The following is a 21,253-nucleotide window of genomic DNA, read 5'->3' as shown; positions in this document are numbered from 1 at the left end:
CATCAAGGTCGTGGGATCAAGTCCTACATGGGGCTCTGCACTGAGAGTAAAACCTGCTTAAGATTCATATTCATATTCTCTCTCTCTCTCTCTGAACACTGAGACCAAACTGAGGGCTGATGGGGGAGGGGGGGGAGGGGAAGGGGGTAACAGGCATGGAGGAGGGCACTTGTCAAGATGAGTACTAGGTGTTACATAGAAACCAACTTGACAATAAACTAAAAGAAAAAAAAAAGAAAAGAAAAGAGCTGCCACAGATGAGCTCAGGCAGGGGCAGCAGGGCGGGTTTGGAGGGGGGTGGGCGGGGGCAACGTTGGGCCAGTGTGTTTGCTGCTATGCATTCCTAGTCTGGGTCAGGAGTGAGTCAAAGAGCGTGCGTGTGGTGGGGCAGTCAGACCCAACAAAGGGACACTTGATAGAGTGAGGAGGGAGGAGGGGCAGGTGACCGAGTAGCTCCTCAAGTGACCTACTGCCACGGACCCTTAGTTCCAGAAGGGGATTTAAGGTGGCTCAGTCTGGTGGTTCCAAAATGTTGGTGTGTGACTTGGCTGTGTCAGCACCAATTCAGATTTGTGGCCCCATCCCAGACACCCCTTGAACCTGAAAGAGTGGTTCTGAATCTGCAGATTCAGGCGTGGGGTCCCTGCAGATTGTGACATTCAGAGTGGTTGGGAACCACTCACCTGAGCACCCATCTCTCTCAAAGCTGAATGGGGTTTCCAAGTGCGATAAAGCCAGTGTGAGGCATCCTGTAACCCCTAGCCCAGGCAGGAGGAAGCAGGCTGGGGAGGTACCCATAAGCCACGCAGTTCAGCGTACAGCGCAAAGAACAATGTGGGCTTGGGGTCCCACAAACTGTGTGGTGTCTCTGGAGATGACTTCATATTGTTATGTTCCAATCTCCTCCTCTCCTATGTGGATTTAACAGTGCCTACCCTGTAGGCTTAACATTTATGTAAGGTTTTACATAAACATATATATTGTCCAGCTGTTGTTTTTATTGTGGTTCTATTGTTGTCATTGCAACTTCACAGGGAGGTGAGGACCTTGCTGAGAGACAAAGGACTGTCCTAACAGGAAGAGTCAGAAACTAACTAGCTAGCTTTGGCAGCATCCCCGAATCTCACATCAAACCCTCAGAGGAGCTACAGCAAAAAGTGGGCCCGCTATGGCATCCGTTTTCTGCAAGGATCAAATCCCATGACTTCCCAGGTCGCTTAGATCTCTGTCCTGGTGAACATTTAGTGCTTAATCACCCTCGAAATATACCATTTTATGCTTGTGGTGGGATTGTCTTAGGGCGGATGCAATAAGCCACACTCAAGCGAAAAATAGACTGCTTCTGGATCTCTAGAGGGCTTAGAGCACTTGGCACTGTTTGTCACATTTAACGGGGTCCCTGAGCTCATCGCTGTTCTGGGATTATGAATGGAAGCTTGAGGTAGTCATTTCGTCTGCTTCCCCCAGCCTACGTAGCTCCATTAATGACTGCAGAACACATTCCTGGCATATTTAATTTTTCATTATGCCTGGCCGGCACAGACCTTGAAGTACAGAGAACTTGAAGTCTGCAGGGCTCTGAAAAGTTCCTCTTGGCCCTTCTTTCTTAGGCAGGACCAGATTTTGCCCAGAGGCCAGGCCACCAGCACACATTTCTCAGATTTGGAAATTTCAGGAGAGGTTTTATGCACTGTGGTAGTTTGGTTGCGGTTGTATTTTAAAGAATTCTTATTCCTGGTCAGGTCTTGATCTCACAGTTCTATGGATTTGAGCTCCATCTCGGGCTCAGTGCTGGCAGTGGGGGGCCTGCTAGGGATTCTCTGACTCTCTCCCTCTCTCTCTGCTTCTCCCCAACTCATGCTGTCTCTCTCTCTCTCTCTAAATAAATAAATAAATAAACTTCAAAAAATTCTTATTCCTATTTTTCCAGTGGCCAAGGAGGGTGAAACATTAAGAAAGGAGCTTTCTCAATCTGACACTAAAGCTAACTGGTGCGTCTGAATTCACTGTCAGAGTCCTCCTTGGGCTGCTTCATTTTGCTTCATTTATTTTCTCCAGAATGTGGACTTCATTAGTCCTTGAACCTCTATATGTGAAGTGGGGGGGTGAGGAAAAAAGGTGACAGGTGAAAAATTCACCCCTGAAAGAAGTCCTTAGTCGGAGCAGAGAGTGGATGCAAATAGGAGCCAAGCAAGTCCTCCGGGATCGTGCCTCACCACATATCCACGAACAGAAGGAAACTGAGGCTGAGGGAAGAAGAGGATTCTGTGCCCAATGAGGGACCAGAACCCAGATGTCTGAATTCAACTAGTTTGGTAACATCAGGAAGAAAGCCCCAGGTAGGAGAAAGGGAAAAGAGACTCAGGAATTAGAGCTAAATTTGTCACCAAACTTGTCCCTAGGATTTTTTTAAAAGTAATTTCTAAAATATCATTATATAAGTGTCTTACTTTCTATTGCTGTGTAACAAATTAACACAAAACTAAGCAGCTTAAAATAACAAACAATTATTATCTCCCCGTTTTTGTGGGTCAGGAATTCTGGCACAGTTTAGCCAGATGCCTCTGGCTAAGGTATCTCGGAAAGGAGCAGTCAAGAATCAGCCAGGACCATGATCTCATCCAAAGGTTTGCCTCAGGGAGGATCCACTTCTTATTTAAAAAAAAAAAAAATTTTTTTTAAGTTTATTTGTTTTGAGAGAGACAGAGACAGTGCGAGCTGGGGAGGGGCAGAGAGAGAGGGGACAGAGGACCCCAGGCAGGCTCTGCACCATCAGCGCAAAAGGGCCTGACGTGGGGCTCAAAACCCTCCGATTATGACCTGAGCTAAAACCAAGAGTCAGATGCTTAACTTACGGAGCCTCCCGGGAGCCCCAGGAAGGACCCACTTTTAAGCTCACTCATGTAGATCTCTGCAAGATTCAGTTCCTTGCAGGTTATTGGACAGAGGGCTTTGGTTCCTTGCTGGCTGTTGGCCAGAGGCCCCCCCACAGTTCCTCACCACCAGAGCCTCTTTGTAGGGTAACTCAGAGCATGCCTGCTGGCTTCTCTCAAAGCAAGTGAGAGAATAACCACAACAGAAGCCCAAGTCTTTTTCTATCCTAATTTCAGAAGTGGCATCCCATCATTTCCAGGACCTTCAATTGTCTAGAAGCAAGTCGCCAAGCCCAGCCACACACAAAGGGAGGGGGCATGAATACCGGGAGATGAGGATCACTGGCTATCATAGAAAAACACAAGAGATAGCAAGGACTGGCTAGGATGTGGGGAGAGGGAACTCTTGCACACTGGGTTGGTGGAAATGTCAATTGGGGGAGCCATACGGAAAACAGCATGAAGGTTCTTCAAAAAATTAAAAATAGAGCTACCATATGATCCACTTCTGGGTATATATCCAGAGAACACGAAAGCAGGATCCTGAATAGATACCTGCACTCTCATGTTCATTGCTGCATTGTTCCCAATAGTCAAGATATAGAAACAACCTAAATGCCCAGCAATGGATGAATGGATGAATGGATAAAGCAGATGTAATAAATATACAATGCAATGTTACTCAGCTGTGAGAAAGAAGGAGATTCTGCCATTTGTGAGAACATGGGTGGACCCTGAGGGCATTATGTTAAGTGAAATAAGCCAAACCAAGAAAGGAAAATACTGTTTTGAATCACAGAGAGGAAGAAAGAGAGAGAACCATGAGATGGCTGGCTTTACTGAGAATCTCCCTACAGAGAACCCAGAGCCACAGAGATAGCGGGCTTTGCAGGAGTGCCTAATTCACACGAGAAGTGTCTACTACAAATATGGATGTTTAATTTCATGGCGTACCATGGAAAGTGACTGCCTAAAGACAATGAACCAAAAGTCAGTGATTTCAGTTTAATTTCGGGTTCTGCTAACTAGTTTTGTGACTTCTGGCAAATCACCTCATCTCTCTGGAAATGAAAGTGTTGGATCAGATCAGAGTGAGTAGCTATACAGGACCTGATGCCATTCACGCACTTATGGCAGACATCAGTAATTGATGAGTGCACTCTCTATGACCAGTCCACACAGCAGCCTCATGACCCCATCCTGGGTTCTCTAGGCAGACAGTACCACTTGGTTGGAGTTGTCCTCTAAATCACCATCTTGGTCCAGAGGCTCCTTTCCAGTACCAGTATTCCATGACTTTTGGCTTGGCCTCATTCACCTTCTTCACAAGAAGCTGGGATTATTTAGCCTGCAGAGGAAGTAGTGGAAGCTAAGAGTAGAAAAGGCTATTATGCAGGACACAGGGCAGTGTTCCTCTTCTCTCCTCACAAACCCAGCTGTTTTGACCAAAGTCCTCTCACAAGACACCAAACAAAAGACCTATAAAAGAAGAAACTGAGAGTCCTTTCAAAGAAGGAAAGCTTCTTACATGGGTTCTGTATCACATCCCAGGAAGACATCTTTTATTTTTCCTTGCTTCTGGGGGCCTGAGGTAGACATAGAGGGGAATAAATGTTTGCCTCTTGGTTAACAACATGGAACCATAACCAGGTGCCAGTCTTGGGAGATGATTATATTCCTTCAGTCTTGGGGCCACTAAGTTGGTAACCTTAGGGACAGCATCAGGAGGAAAGGACATAGCTGTTGACAGTTGCTGGGACCTGCGCATTTCCTTGTGGCTGAACTCCTCACTCTCTTCAGTCAGCCTCTTGGTTTGTTCTGGGATCAGTCTTTCTTTCCTTTTTCTTTCCTTCTTTCTTTCCTTCTTTCTTTCTTTCTTTCCTTCTTTCTTTTTTTCTGAGAGAGGGGAGAGAGAATGGGCAGGGGAAAGAGAGAGAGAGAGAGAGAGAGAGAGAGAGAGAGAGAGAGAGAGAGAGAGAGAGAGAGAATCTTAAGCAGGCTCTACACTCAATGTGGAGGCTGACATGGGGCCTCATCCCACAACCCTGGGATCATGAGCTGAGCCAAAATCAAGTCAAACGCTCAACTGACGGAGTCATCCAGGCACCCCAAGGGCTTAAAGATTTCTGAACAGAAAGCAGCCATGAACTGTGAAAGAAGTAGAAAGCTGGAGTGCTCAGAGAAGAGTTGATTTCTATGTGTCTACCCCAGGCTCTTGAGCACAACTTTACCTGGATGTGGGACTCCAGTCCTTGGTAATGAGGCAAAAGACAAGACAGAAGGTTTCTCCCAACATACCACTGGAGACCCGAGATGCTGTCCATGTTCTGCATCCAACAGAACAGGGAAATGTTTTAAAGGGATTGGTAATAAAGAAGAAGCAAGTCCTGAAGAAGGAAGCAAAAGAGACTATCAGGGGTGAAGGTAGAGCATGGCTTCTAGGTCAGAGGGACCAACACAATCACCTCAACAGACAGATGGTGGAACAAAGCAGAGTTCTGAGGTTGACCATTGGCTGAGAATAGCTATTTCTGAAGTTGTGGCAGGCATTTATGGGGAATCAGACCAGACCGGCCAGGAGAGGTAAAGTGGGGCCAAGGGACGCAGACTGGATCCAGGGAGGAGGGGTGTGGGAGACTGAGGGCTGATGGTCATGGTGGGAGTGGGTAAGCAGGAAGAAATAGCAGGCAAGCAAGGGGTGAGGTAAGGCCTGGCATCAGAAATCAGGCCAGAAGGCAGGAGAGTAAGGGGCAGACATGAGTAACAAGGAAAGCTCTGGGAAGGGGCAGTTTCCTGCTCAGACAGAAAACCTATTGCATACTTCCTCTTGGGATGGGGCCATCTCCTGGGTAGAGGGAGCCCAGAGCCTGTAGGAGGCAGGCACCAGGGAGGAAGTATCCACCTTGCCTAAATGGAAGAACTGAGTGAGAGACAGAAGATTCTGATTGCAGTGGTTACACTTGGGAATCTCAACTGCTCTGTATAGCTCATTTCTTGAACCTCTTCATAGGGGTGTGCTAGGTTTCAATCAAAAAGTACCACCAAATTATGCTACTTCGGTACCTTTCATGTGGAATAGGAGTAGCTCTAACACCATAGGGTACACATGGGTATAACTCATTAAGAGGAATAAGTAAGAGGCATAGCATAATGTCAGGTTGATGCCAAAGAAAGGAATGTTCACTGGAACAAGGAAGAACTTTGCCTTGATAGGTTATAAGAAAGCTAGGGCCAAAGCAACTCACCCAATAGCATTTATAGCCGCTTATAAAGACACCGAAGTAACAGGTGCCAGTTGGCTGCACTAATTGCCAGCTGGCCAGTGTCACTCTGAGTCTTTGAGCCACTTTAAGTGTGCTACCAGAAATCTCAGGGTTCAAAAGCATGACACGAACACGGAAAGGTCAACACCAGTGGAATGAGGCAATAGAGCCAATGCCTTGGGGGTGAGGGGAAGAAGAATACTCAATGGGCATCTTGGCCACACTCAGGATGGGTTACCTGAAAATACAGACCAGCAACTCTGTGATTCTGAGCCTTGGCTGCACATTGCAGTCCCCTGTGCAGTTTTGTAACTTCTGTCACATGGGTCCCATGCTCAGAGGTTCTGATTCAATTGGCCTGGGGTGGGAATTGTAAAAAGTTCCCCAAGTGATTATAATATGCAGCCAAAGGTGAGTGCCACTGAGCCAGCTGTACAGCATTGACTTGATCAGGGGTGGGAGGAAGGGAGGTGAACAGAATTCAATTTTACTTTAATTTCCCTCTGCAAACTACTATACATGGAGAAGCACCACTGGAAAGCCCACCGAGTTAGGGAGGAATTGTTATTGACACTAGCAATTGACTGGAAACAAGCTCAGAATTTCAGCTGACTGCAAGAACAGGGTTCCACACATTGGTGCCTTCTGGAAGGGCTCTCCATCTTCCTAGTAAAGGGGTGGGCATCCCATCACTTCAATAATTTAACAGTGAACTTAGAGCCATTTCAGGAAGATGCCTACCAATTACCCTATGTTGGTGTGGCTTGGGTCAAATCACCAAATGGGCCTTCCTCATCTCTCTTCTATATTTTTTAATGGAGAAACTCAGCATTATCTTTCAGACAAACGTTACTGGCGGAGCATGTCCACGCCCCTCTCCTCTGATTCTTCACTTTTCTTCCACCTTTTTTGGAGCACCAAGGACCGCTGACTACTGGCCCCCCTGATGCCACTCCTCACCCTGACATCACCTCCTCAGGAGGCATAGCAGATGGCAATTTTCTTTCTTGAATCATCAAAATTTACTTGTCTTGTGTCCCAATTTTTCAGAGTCCTAATAAATAATTTCTGGGGCATGAGAGTAGATTGCTGAGTTAAATATAGCAAATGGGCTTCAGGAGACCAGGTGCTTCTCAGGAGGATGGTGCTAATAAGGAAGACCAGGAAGTGAGACAGGACAGGGTAGGGAGCACTGAGGGGTCAAGTATGGATTTTAACATGACTCAGTTCTTATAAATGGTTTCATCTGCCCAGGATCAGCTAGAAGAAAAAAAAGGAGAAATGGGAGAAAAGTGTATGTAAGGGGAGTGGGGACAACAGAATATTGGAAAGAAAGAAAACTGGAAGGAGATTTTAGGCTATGGTTGGCGTTTCTTGGTTCCTTCATGGGAAAAAAAAATTAAACCATTTCCTTTAATGACAGTGAAGCATATAGTTAATCTATAAATCTAGGGGCTGATGTGGGAGATGAAATCCCCAAGGAACGGCAAGGTTGGCTTCTTGCGGTGGGGTGTGCGTGAGTGTGACTGTGAGTGTGTAAGTAGCAAAACATCTCTCCTACACTAAAACATCTGCAGAATAAGTTACAAGAATCGTTAAATTCTACTGGTACATTAGAAGTGACTTACTTTATCTTGATTCATTTCCTTGAAGGGAGAGGATTACAGATTTAGATTTAGGTGCAAAACTCTATGATTCCAACTAGAAGTTGGTTGTGAAGAAGAAAGGGGAAGAGACCCAGAGAACACTTTGACAAAGCATATTTCTATAAACTGAAGGAATTCGTAAGAAATTTCTCACTACTTAATAGAGGGGAAAAATCAAATAGGTAAAGAAATATAGGGAAAAGCAAATGTCCTTTAAATAATTGGCTCGGGAGACTCAGGAAGGACACTGGGGCTAGGAGAAGAGGGAAAGAGTAGCAAGGCAGTGCTGTATCTGGGGACCCGAAGGCGGGAAGGTGGGAGCAGATGCAGTAGGAGAGAGGGAGGAAAAGAATAAATCACTGAGGCACAGAGAAGGGGCCAGACCACGCAGGCACAAGAGCAGAAAGGCTAGACAGGATTTTATGAAATTTTACCAGAAGTCTTTTTCATTTACATTATGCAAACGGAAAAACCCAGGAAAATACCATTCCCTATGGACCAAGAGGGCAAGCAAGTAACAGGAGGATTCCAAGTAGCAGGGGTTTTAATGTGTATTTTTTACTTGTGTCTTTACCAAAAGATGTTACGTTTCGACGTGAGGTCTGTGGGTTACACTCAGAAAGTAACCACAAGCAGACATTTTGTCTGGTGTGGGACCAGTTCCCAATAATTCTTAAGCTTTCTGATCTCTCAGCCCCACCCATGGCTAAGTACTGTAGGTTTCTTCTTTGAGCCTTCCTTTGTCTTTAACCCTTGGGTCTGTTTTCCAGGCATGGGGGTCCCTCCCCATGTGACGTGCCCAGGCTGATGTGCCTGAAATTGAGTGAAGTGTCCTTTATAAGAAGCTGTCTGAAACAAAACCCACAGGGACTCATGGCACCCAACTGAATGGACGTGGGGAGTTGGCAGAGACCACTGGGGAGGAACCAACAATTATTCTGGGTGTGTCCAAGAGAAAGGATGTTACCTTGGGAGTGTCGCAATGAACAAACCCAATGCCCATCTTTTAGGAAGTAGGAAAAGATGACCACATCCCTTACAGCCCGATAAACTTAACTTGGCTTCCAGGGAAGATGCTAGAACAAATCATCAAGCAATCAATGTGCAGTCAGCCAGAAGGGGGCAAAGCCTGGGGAGCTTATGGACACAGCCGTGTAAAGAGTAAATCAAGTCGGACCAATTTAATTTCCTTCTATGATAGAGTGACAGGCCATGTAGATAAGGTGGAAGCAATAGATGTAATCGACCTGAGACCTCAGCAAGGCATTTTCTTCTGCCCCACGTGACAGGCTCAGTGACAAGCCAGCTTGCTCTGGTTCAGGCCAGGGGTCAAAACCCTGGCAGCTCTTACACAGCATGGTAGTGGATCCAGTTCCTGCCATGCTCTCCTCCTCTGTGCTCCATCACCTTGATGATTTGATGCTCAGTGCCACGCAGTTTTATTTGGCAAACATTTGTTTTGTGCCTCCTAAGTTGGTGCTGTGGCGTTTCATAAATGTTGTGAATAAATGAGTGAATGAATGGATGGACAGATACTTACACATATGAGCTGCAACAGTGAGAGCCTGGTACAGGGGAGCTTCACCCCAACCTCCCTCCTCCACTGCAAACAGATGGTCAGCAAGTACTCAACAATTTGCTCATCCGTCCCTTAAAAATGCCACTGTGCAGTGTCATATTGATACCATAACTGAAACTGGGTGTCTGCAGAGCCGAAAGCAGGATCTACCACCCAATGTTTGTCATTTTCTCAAAAACGAGAAAGAGAGACAGAGACAGAAAGTTCCAGAAGGGAATAAATGGTGTTCAGATTACCCATTATCGTCTGTAGCCTAGATGATAACATTTTAATAATACAAGCTATCCATGGTATCCATCTCCTAACAAATTAGGCTAAGTTGAACCAGGCACAAAAAATCACCTAGTTCAACGGTAGCACATAAAACAGAACCAAAGAGAACAGAACCAAAGAGAAGAGTATCAGGTATGATACCTGTCATCTAGGACGTAGTGTGATAAGTGAGACACAGGTAATTATTCTCTGTCTCTCCTCTTGGTAAGGAAAGAGGAAATGGAAGATTACATTTCAAAAAGTTTATTTTTCAAAGTGAGACAGGCAACGCTTTAAAACGCTTTAAAATTAAAGAGTGCTAAAGGACTTATATTCAAAACTAGCAGGTCCCTGACCTTAATCCTTCCCATCCCCAAGTCCTGCTCTCTGGGCTGCCATTAAAAAAAAATTCTTTTGGCTCTTTCTTTAGTTATTTATCTCCAAATAATATGCTTGTTCTGCACTTCTGGATTTTATTGATTTTTTTTAATATTGTTTGTTGGTTTTTATTATGGGCTAAGGTGAGTTAGCTCTCAATTGCTAAGTCCTTTCCACATTTCCATGCTCCCAGTATGCCTACATCATAATTTTTTATTAAGTCAATATGCAGAGGGAATGAGTAGCCACCACTTACTCTGAGCCAAGTAGTGTGCTATAAGGGCCTTGCCTTTTGTGCGTGTTGTGGACTCAATAGTTGTCTCCTTTCTTTATTTTTGATTTTGGTTCTGGTTGGTTCATTTTTCTGTGTACCATTCCTGGTTCTTTGCAAACTCGCCAACAGTGCTGTAAATCTTCTCCCAACGTTACTTTCCACTTGGGAAAACAGAACAGATAGTATATTAATGTGGTTTCCCCCTCAAGGCACCATATCTGGAGACTCCTACTTCGTATTCCAGAACAGACTGATCATTCACGAGGCCTGCGCCCCACTGTCATTCTGGGGCCGCTTCTCCCTTTATCTGTCCATGTTCTTCTGCCTCCATATTAGCTTGCTAGGGCTGCCATCAGAAAGTACCACTGACTGAGTGGCTTAAACAGAAATTTATTGTCTCACAGTTTTGGAGGCTAGATGTCTGATACCAGCGTGTTCGCAAGGCCGTGCTTCCTTTGAAAGCACTAGGGAAAGATCTTTGCCAGCCCTCTGTCCAAGCTCCTGGTAGTTCTTGGCTTGTGACAACATGACTCCAACCTTTACATGGAGTTCTTTTTATAAGGACATCAGTCATATTGGGGTAAGAGGCCATGCTACTTCAGTCCAACCTCATAGTAACTAATAATAACTGTATGGCCCCCATTTCTAGATCGGGTTTACGACTTCAACATATGAGTTCTGGGGAGACACATCTGAACTTGTAGTAGCTTCTACCATATTTCTAGTCTCCTGGATCTCATGTCCCTTCTTTCTTGGTTTATTCCCTCACTGGGGGGGGGATGGCATTTCAATAGTTTTCTTCTAAAGGATGAATGAGAGGCTATTTCATATCTTTCTTTTCATGTTTTTTTGTTTTTATTATAAATTTTTTAATGTTTATTTTTTATTTTTTTCTTTTACAGTTTATTGTCAAGTCGGTTTCCATATAACACCCAGTGCTCTTCCCCACAAGTGCCCTCCTCCAGGCCCATCATCCCCCTTCCCCACTCTCCCTCCCTCATCAGCCCTCAGTTTGTTCTCAGTATTCAAGAGTCTCTCATGGTTTGCCTCCCTCCCTCTCCCCAACTGTTTTCCCCCTTCTCCTCCCCCATGGTCCTCTGTTAAAGTTTCTCCTATTGCACTTATGAGTGAACACATATGGTATCTGTCCTTCTCTGCCTGACTTATTTCGCTTAGCATGACACCCTCGAGGTCCATCCACATTGCCATGAATGACTGGATTTCATTCTTTCTCATTGCCATGTAGTATTACATTGTATAGATAAACCATATCTTCTTGATCCATTCATCAGTTGATGGACATTTAGGCTCTTTCCATGATTTGGCTATTGTTGAAAATGGTGCTATGAACATTGGGGTACATGTGCTCCTATGCATCAGCACTTCTATTAATAGCAGTGCTATTGCTGGGTCATAGGGGAGTTCTACTGTTAATTTTTTGAAGAAACTCCACACTGTTTTCCAGAGCGGCTGCACCAGTTTACATTCCCACCAACAGTGTAGGAGGGTGCCCGTTTCTCCACATCCTCGCCAGCATCTATAGTCTCCTGATTTGTTCATTTTAGTGGCTATTTCATATCTTGCCTGTCTGAACATACTTCCCCCTATAATGGGAAAATTTTGTTGGTAATTCGGATAGAGAGAAAATTCTAAACTGAAAATCACTTTCCTTCAGAATTTTTATGGCATTATCCCGGCACGTTCTGGCTTTTTGAGTAATGCTGTTGAGAAGCCTGGTGTCATTCTGATGTCTGGCACATTATTTGTGAGCACTGTTTTTCTTCTGATAGTCCCAGGATCCTTTCCTTTTGCCAGGTATTCTGAGACTGGCTTGTTTCATTGTAAGAAGCACTTAATTTTTCCCTTTTCATTTGGAAACTTATACCCTTCCATAGAAAGGGTATAAGTTATTTCAATTATTTTATCTCTTCTGTTTTTAGTTTTCATTCACAGTAATTCCTATTAGTAGAATCTTGGACCTATTAAAATAATTGCCTGATTTTCTGGTACTTTGACTCTTATTTTTCCTTCTATTTGACTTTTTGTTCTTTCTAGAAGATTTCCTTGTTTTCCAATCCTTCTGCTTTAAAAAATTTTGGTTATTTGATTTTAAGAGCTCTGTTTTATTTTCTGAACATTCTTTTTTTAAAATTTTTTAAATGTTTTAATTTATTATTGAGATAGAAATAGAGCATGAACAGGGGAGGGGCAGAGAGAGAGGGAGACACAGAATCTGAAGCAGGCTCCAGGCTCTGAGCTGTCAGCACAGAGCCTGACATGGGGCTTGAACCCACGAACTGTGAGATCATGACCTGAGCCGAAGTCAAATGCTTAACCGACTGAGCCACCCAGGCGCCCCTGAACATTCTTTTTTTTTTTTTTTTTAAGTACCATATACTTTTCTTTTTCTCTGGGTATAAAAATTTTTTTCTTCCTCTGAGAATATTAACTATGGGCTGTTGTTTTTATAAAGTTTTCTTCTCTTCTATACATTGCCTCTGTTTCCTGAATTCCTTTTTTACTATATTTTTGTCTTTCCTATTAGATATACTTTCCCAGAATGACAGGTTAAATTTACATCTAAGTTGCTGTGACAGAGTTATCCCAAATGCTAGCTTCAATGTAGAATTTTATTTTCTTGTCACCTATGTGTCTAGACATAGGTTGTCCTTCTCTTGTAACTCTGACTTCCTCAATATATGGCCTTTGTCTCTGGGTCCATGTTGGCTGCCTCAACTCCCACCATCCCAGCTGCATCCCACCCAGAGGGAAAGAAGAAAAGAGGAAGAGAGTACTTGCGCATTCCCTTTGAGTGCATGACCTGCAAGTGGCGCACGTCACTTCTAATCACACCCACCTGGCCAAAACTTAGTCACGTGGTCACATCTTGTTGCCGAAATAGTCTTATGCTAGCTAGCCACATATTCAGCAAAAATTCTGGAGCTTCAAAAGTAACAAGAATAGATATTAATAAAAAGCTAGCAGTCTGAGCCACAGAACACCTAATACTGTATTGCTCAAGAGTTAACAGCAGGCCATAAAACAGAAATCAGTCTAGATATTAAAGAAGAAAGGGAATTAATACAGGGAACTGAGTGCTTTCAAAATCAGTGGAAGGACTGGGTTCTAGGATTCTATGCTGCGCTCTCTCAGCAACTTTGGAGAACAACATGCCAAGGATGCTACTACTTTGCCGTATTCAGAGAGACAGGGAAGCAGGAGGCTACCATGGAGAGAGTTAAATTTAAGAACACTTTGCCAGTGATGCAATCCAAGAATCAGGAAGCTGCCACAAGTCACAAGGGCCTCATCGGCCACTCCCTTGCCACAAAGTTGGAGCCGGGCCCTGGAAGGGCTCCTGTGGGACACCTCCATAACCTGCTTGCCAGTGGAAAACAGCCCAATGTGTCAGGAAGATGGCCTTTCTCTTTCCTCTGTTTCCCCAAATTGTTCCAGTGCATCCTTTGGGTGGAAACAAATCCCTTTTCATGCCCTAGCTGCAAGGGGGTCTGAGAAAGGTAGGTTTAAGCTCGCCAGAGCACAGAGCACAGAGAGGCAAACCGAAAGGAGGCAGAGATGAATCTCGGTGCTCGCCCACCATATCCAAGACTGCAGTGATCCTGGGTTGTTCATTCATCTTTAAAAGGGTAGCAGAAAGAACAGATTAGGTGGGAGCCTTGCCTTTTTATTGGGGGGTCGGGCTTCCCGAATGTTATTAAGGAGAGTCTTTTCTCTGGGCCTTTCAGTTTCTGCTCAGAAAAAGCCCTCCTTCTCCAGCCTGGAGTGGTAAGGCGGTCGTGAGCATCCTGGGAGCGGCAGCTGTCAACAGTGGTGTGTTTTGCCCTCTCTTCCCTCTGTGTGAAGCCATTGAGCTGAGAGTCTTAGTTTTTAGCCTAAAAATTCAGGTGGGTTTTGCAATCAGCTCCATAATAAATCTCAGTTTGTTTTTAATATGAAAATATTGTCTGCTGAATCTTTGGGTGGCATGATGGTCCAGAAAGCTGTTCCACACTGAATTTGTATTTTAAAAATTATGCCCTGATACATGGCCACAGATCCCCCAGAGGTGTGTGTACTCCAGTTTGAGAAATACAGTCTTGGATTATTTTTCTAATATTCTAAGATACTATGACTATTTTTCTCTTCTTAGTAGGTAGGTAAAAATGAAAAACAACAAAAGAAAGGAAGAGAAGCTTGAGGAGGAATGGCCTGCCTCCTGTTTTAAAAATAAATCATAGCAGGACAAAGCTGGAATGGAAAATTCAGAACAGTGATCAATACTTGGAGAAAAGAAACCAAAAGGCCATGTTTTACTGCGTGATCCATGCACTGTGTGCAAGAAAGCAGCTAGCTGTGAACACAGGTTTACAGGGCTAGGAGGAGGTAGAGACAAACCCTTTATTCAATGAAAGGAGCCTGCTGGAAGTAAATTCAGTGCTTCTGGAAAATGCCATAATCCTGTTTGGGGAAGCTCCCAGCCTTTGTTTTGTTTTTTTTTTTTACACTGTATGAGCACCAGACATAGCAAATCACTCATTGTTTCTTTCCAGGTCTCGGACTGGCTGATGGTGACCTGTCCAAGACACCACCATGTTTGGGCATCAAGCTGGGCAAAATCAGCTGGTATATATACTGGGTGAAAGACAATAAAAAGGGCGACAGAGTGTGGTTAAGTGAAACGAGAAAGATGTACTCTATGAGTGGGAGAAAAAAGGACAGATGCTTAGGTTTGTGTTGCATTTTGTGGGTAGAGTCCTAGGACAGACATGACCTTGTCTGATCCTTTCAACTCTGTCTGAAGGAGGTTCACAGATTTGCTCCAGGTTACAAAGACAGTAAATAGTAGGCAATGGTTTCAAACCCAGGATTGTGGGATTTCCAGATGGACGATCTACTAACTGCATTCCTACTTTTGAAAGGAAGGAGCCAGGAGGCTGGAATGCTGTGTGATCTTGGGCATGTTACTTAAATGCTCAGTGCCTTCATTTCTTGGTTTGTTCATTTACACAACAGAGATAATAATAGTGTCTGCCTCACTGGTTGTCAAGGGGCTTAAATGAGACAATCCATGTAAAGTACTTAGCACAGGGCTTGGAGCATAGTAAATACTCAAGAAAGCTGAGCTGCTCTTGCTGTGCAAACATCTGGGAACTATAGAATAACGAGAATTCCAGGAAACTATTGAACAGAAAATGCTGAATGCCATTTCAGGCATGAGATTGTGCTAATCACATTCATTTCCCAGCCTTCCCCAATTCTGCTCCTTCACCAGATGGCTTCTGTGTAATATTGGCCAATGGGAGGCTGTAATCGTCAGGGTTCTCTGGAGAAACATAACCAATAAGAGAGAGAGAGTGCATGTGTGTGTGCAGGCATGCACAAAGGCAAAAGAGACAGGGAGAGAGGTGTTGATGGAAGATAGATAGAAAGATGGATAGATAGATGATAGATAGATGGTGGATGATAGATTGATATGTAGATTTATCTCAAGGAACTGGCTCATGCAGTTGTGAGGCCTAGGCTATCAGGTCTAAAATTTGTAAGGTAGACTGGCAAGGCTGACAACTCACCTAGGACTTGATCCTACCGTCTTAAGGTAGAATTTCTTCTTTAGGAAACCACAGTGTTTGCTCTTAAGGACTTCAATTGATTGGATGAAGTGCACCCATACTATCAAGGGTAAACTCTTTCACTTAATGAGAAATGATCGTAGATGTCAACCACCATGTCACAAAATAGCACATAGCAATACCTATATTAGTGTAGGTATTTCAGCCTAGCCATGTTGATTTTGATCAAAGGACAGCTGATAGACCTGCCTCCTCCATCAACTCTTAGCAGAGACACTAATACAGTCTAGGACATGGCCAGTCTTCCAGAGTCCCTCCCCACGACAGCCCAGAGTGGTAGAAAAGTGGGGAAACAGCCCGAGTTCCAGGGTGAGTAAGGGCAGGAAGGGATGGATAGAAAGGCAAGGAAGAAAAGTTTCTGTGGAGGAGAACACTTAAGTCAAAAACTGAAAGAGAAGGTAGACCTAGAACCCTTATGTAACTCATATGCCTACAAATGACACAGGACACCTCCTGCCCATACTAGTTCATTAGAGCTGTCTGACAGCAAATACGCCACCCCTCTACTCTTTTCCCTTAGCACAACCTGAACTCTGCCCCTTCTTCTCTCGTCACCTCTCAGGTACAGTCCCTCCTTCAGAGTCAACAAGGAGCAGAAATGGGAGGCCCAGTGGTCCCTACTCCCTACTAGGCCATTGCCCTGTGTGAACCACCATGCCAGGAAATGCAATAGTGACAGTTTCAGCAGGTGCCGGGCCCTCAGTGGCTCCCCTACTTCTGGCTGAATGGGGTCTGAGCACACGTCAGGCTTCCCCTGCTCAAGCCAGTGGCTCCAGGCCCCAGCAACGAACATACCATTACAGCCTTTTCACTCCTCAAGATCCTACTTCTCGACTATCTCCGGCCTTCAAAGATGGCTGAAGGCAATGCCACATCTTCAGGAATTTTTTTTTTTCTTGTGTGCTTCTTCTTTTCTCCATCCAGATGCTAAAGCCCTTTGCACATTCCCCATTTCCTCCCCTCCCCCCCACTCCTAGCCCAGTTGTGGGGACACAGTGCATGACCAACACATAATGTCCCATTCTTCACATGTCTCACTTCGAGGAAACCACTTCCTCTCTGTTCTCAGACAGCAAGATAATAGAATAAAAGGCACTATAATATTAATAGTTTAGCCAAAGCTACCAGCCATCTGTACTCCATTTAATTATTGTAAAAGTAACACATGTTTGTTTTTAGAAAATTTGGAACATACAGAAAATAGTTTTTAAAAGTCACATGTACTCTGGTGTATTTCCTGTCAGTGCAAATACCCACACATTTTCAAGGAAATTGAAATCATAACATAGTTTTTTAAAATTGGAATATGAAAAAAACATTTCTTTATTAGGTTGCTTATAAGCATAACATCATTTTTCATCCTTCTTTTTTCTATATTATTTTGGGGGAAAACTTTTCATGTTAAATAGTTTTCATGTTGTTAAATATCTTTCAAAAATGTAATTTTTCACAGCTGCAAAATATGCCACCATATGGATGTGCCTTGCTGTATTGCCCTATTATTGGGCATTCCAGACATTTCCTGTTCCCTGCTGCCTCCAGGCCTGCGTTCCACAATCTAGCCCGATGATACATCGACACAAGACATTCTCAGACTGTGCCTTGTTTCCACGAGCCCCTCCACCAGGCTCCCAAACTCTCTGTCTTCCTTCTTTTATTCCTTCTTCCAGAAGAAGCAGAGAATCCTTAGCACTTCCTCTGTCATTACTCACCATCTGCCACTTGCCCCCACCATGGTCAGGCTCACCCACCATGCCCTAACCAGTTAGCTTTCCTAAAGATTCCAAGTACCCTAACACCCAGGGCCTGAGCCTGTTTCTCAGTCTTCTTCACCTTCTTTGTCTCAGTGGAACCCTATTTTCTGTACCCTTCCCCTCCCTGGGCCTCTAGGACAGGGCTCTGCCTTCTCCCATCCTTCTTCCTCTCCTTTGCTGACATTGCCATCCCCACCCCCAAATGAGGATCCTACAGGCCTTGCCCTCAACTCTTTTCTTCACCAGCCTTGACTGGTGCGTGATAAAGAGAGCTGAGCAAGGCGGTACTAGGAGACTGGGAATCACATACGTGTCGGCTCCTAGTCACCTGTCCTGTAAGAGGCCTGATCTGAGGTCCTCAGAGACTCTTCTTCTCTTCTGGGAGGTCTCATGATGGACCTCAGGCAAGTTTTCCTTTATTTATAAAGGGTGAGTTCTCTCTCTCGAGGGCTTTTAAGGGGCTGAGTAAAAGCACCTGACACTAGAGCAAACAGCCAAAGCCCTGATTTAAGAGAAAATGGCATCTGGGTTCACTTTCTAGCTGTGTGAACTTGGGGCATTGCAGGTTACTTATCTCTTTGTGCCTCAGTTTCCTCACCTGAAAACAGAAATGAAGTAAGCATTATTTAAGTCATACAGATGTGCTAAGAACAGTACCTCATGTGTATCAAGCATTTACTGAATATCAGCTATTATTACCAATGTTCAAATCCTTCTCTTGATGAGATGAGGAGGCAAAAAAGTATCCTTGCCTCCTCCTACTTCACCCCTGTCCCCAGAATGGTGGGACCTTGGAGTCAGAGACGGATGCTATGGTCCAAATACATCAAGGAAGATGAGATGGGGGAGGTTTCTTTCCAAGCCTCTTTTCTTACATGTATATTTGGGTTTGTAGGTACACGGCTATGCCCCTGGTTCATCTCTCATGCTGGGTTGTGAGACCCTTATGACCAGAACGCTGCTGTGCTTATCTTTGAATCTCGATGGCAAACTGCATACCATAGGTACTCAGCTAATGTGACAAATGGAATAAGTTAAGGAAGTTATTAGAAGAAAGAAAAGTAAGGTCAAAGAGGCGAGGGTGGTGATGTCATCAATATTTGAAATTCTTGACCAAGCTAGGAAGTTTGCTTCCTGATGATTATGAGGCTGCAGCTGCTTGGACTGAGCAGAACAAAGAGCTGTGCATCCCCAAACATTCAGGCACATTTCCCCACTGCTGATTATAAAGGAAGTGGGAGGAGAAAAAGAAAAAGAGAACATTTTAATGGACATCATATAACGAGTGAAAAATGAGCCCCACTGGCTATTATTAAATTAAGAACAGGATTCAAGGGACACCTGAGTGGCTCAGTAGGCTAAGCGTCCAACTCTTGGTTTTGGCTCAGGTTCGTGGGTTTGTGAGTTTGAGCTCTGCATCAGGCTCCATACTGACAGCTGCGGATCCTGCTTGGGATTCTCTCTCTCTCTCTCTCTCCCTCTCTCTGCCCCTCCACTACTTGCTCACTCTCTCTCTTTCTCTCTCTCAAAATAAATAAATAAACATTAAAAAAAAGAACAAGATTCAAGCGATACCCCAGGGCCCATCAGATAGTGAGTGTGCATTAGCTAGAAAGCAATCACCAGAATATTGCTGTAACAGATAAGATGGAGTTTGTGGTGAATCTTGACTCAGGATTAGTGAAGTGGGAAAGATGAGACACTTCGTTATGGGCATCAAGTCAGTGCTGGTCATCTCAGGACCTTCTGGCCTTTTTTTGTAGAGTCCTCCCCGCCCCCAGCCTTCCCCCATCCCTCCAGTCCACTGGGGCCTTTGCATTGAGTAAACTCCCTACATGGGGCTTCAGCTGGACAGTTAATTGTGCCCTAGATATCTCCTCGACCTCCCACACCCCCTTCCTCAGCAACCTGGCCCTGAAATATATTGCCTGTGTAGTGGGTTAAATGATGTGTCTCCCCACCCCCAAAGTCATGCTCACCCACAACCTCAGAATGTGATCTTACTTGGAAATAGTGTCTTAGCAGATGTAATGAGTTGAGGATCCCAAGAAAAAAATGATCCTGAATTTAGGGTGAGCCCTAAATCCTACAACTTGCACCCTTATTAGAAGAGGAGAGGACACACACAGAGACACAGAGAAGAAGCCATGTGAAGACAGAGGGAGGCAGATTTTGGAGCGATGCTGTCACAAGCTGAGGAATGCCTGAGGCCACCAGAGGAAGGATTCTTTCCTCAAGCCTTCAGAGGGAGCACAGTCCTTCTGAGACTTTGATTTCAGATGTACAGCCTCCAGGGCTGGAGAGAATAAATTCCCGTTGTTCTGAGCCACCAACTCGGTGGTAATTTTTTACAGCCACCCTAGGGAACTAATAGAGCCAGTGGGATGCTGGTGACTGAAAATGGGTATCAGTTACCCCCAGAGCATTTTCACTTTAACCCTAATTAATGGGAGAACCGATGACTTAAACCCAAAGGGCCAAATCTCAGCTGGTAAGATTTCAGCAGTGTGGTGAGCCAGTGGGGTTCTTAGGTAGGGGTCCTTTCCAAGTGCATCCTAAATCACTCCACCAAGGTAACCAATGCTCCTGTCTATGTGGCCCAAGCAAGTGGGTATGCATCCCTCAGAAGATGGTAAGAATTTAATGGACACTAATACATTCCAGTTTTCTAAGTTATTGACTCATGCTTCTTTCAGATGAAAATTTAATTTCAAAGTGGAACAATTAAGGAAGTGTGTAGCAATTGTGCTAAAACTGGTTAGAAAAACATGGAATGATATTAGGCAAGAAATTTACTTTTTGACCTTTTTTCAAAGTACTACATTGAGAAGTAAGATATAGTACAAATGTAATCTAATGCAGAGGGTTGACAGCCCTACCTATGAATGTGTTTATGAAAGAAAAAAGAAAGAAAATGAAACAAAGAAAGAAAGAAAGAAAAGGAGGGAGGGAGGGAGGAGGAAGAAAAGGAAAAGAAAGAAATTAGCCCTGAGTCTGATCAAACCTTTAGGTCTAATGTCAAATTATATTAACTACAGAAAAGAGAGGACCATGTTAAAGGACCCAGGGGGATGCAATCAGCAATGTTTCTTAAACTTTAGCCACATGTACATCATCTGGAGAGCTTTAGGGACCCAGACAATTCTGATTCTGTAGGTTTGGGGTGATCTGAGATTTTGCATTTCTAACAAGCTCCCATTCAATTGAGACCACTATTTGAGAACTACAGCTATAGAAGATGGTTTTTCTAATTACAACAACTACCAAAACTAAAAGAAAAAAGAGATGGAGGAGGAACATTTATACTAAAAAGATGTAAGACATATGTCAACCAATAGAAATTCGTGTGTGTGTGTGATAGATCAACCAACACCTCATGTGTTCATGAGTGCACACACATGTGTAAGAATCAGAAAAATTTGAACACTGAATGGATATTTGATGATCTTAAGAAAGTACTGCCAATGTTTTAGGCCTGATCATTTTTTTAAAGATATATATTGCAATATCTATGGATGAAATCATAGAATGTCTGGGATTCACTTAAAAACAACTCAGGGAGTAGGTAGGCAGGAAGTATTGATGACACATGATTGGCCATGAC

Source organism: Suricata suricatta, chromosome 14 (genome assembly GCF_006229205.1).
Source record: "Suricata suricatta isolate VVHF042 chromosome 14, meerkat_22Aug2017_6uvM2_HiC, whole genome shotgun sequence".
In the NCBI taxonomy this organism is placed as follows: domain Eukaryota; kingdom Metazoa; phylum Chordata; class Mammalia; order Carnivora; family Herpestidae; genus Suricata; species Suricata suricatta.
The sequence above is the reverse complement of the archived record's forward strand: the minus strand, read 5'-3'. Positions refer to the sequence as shown.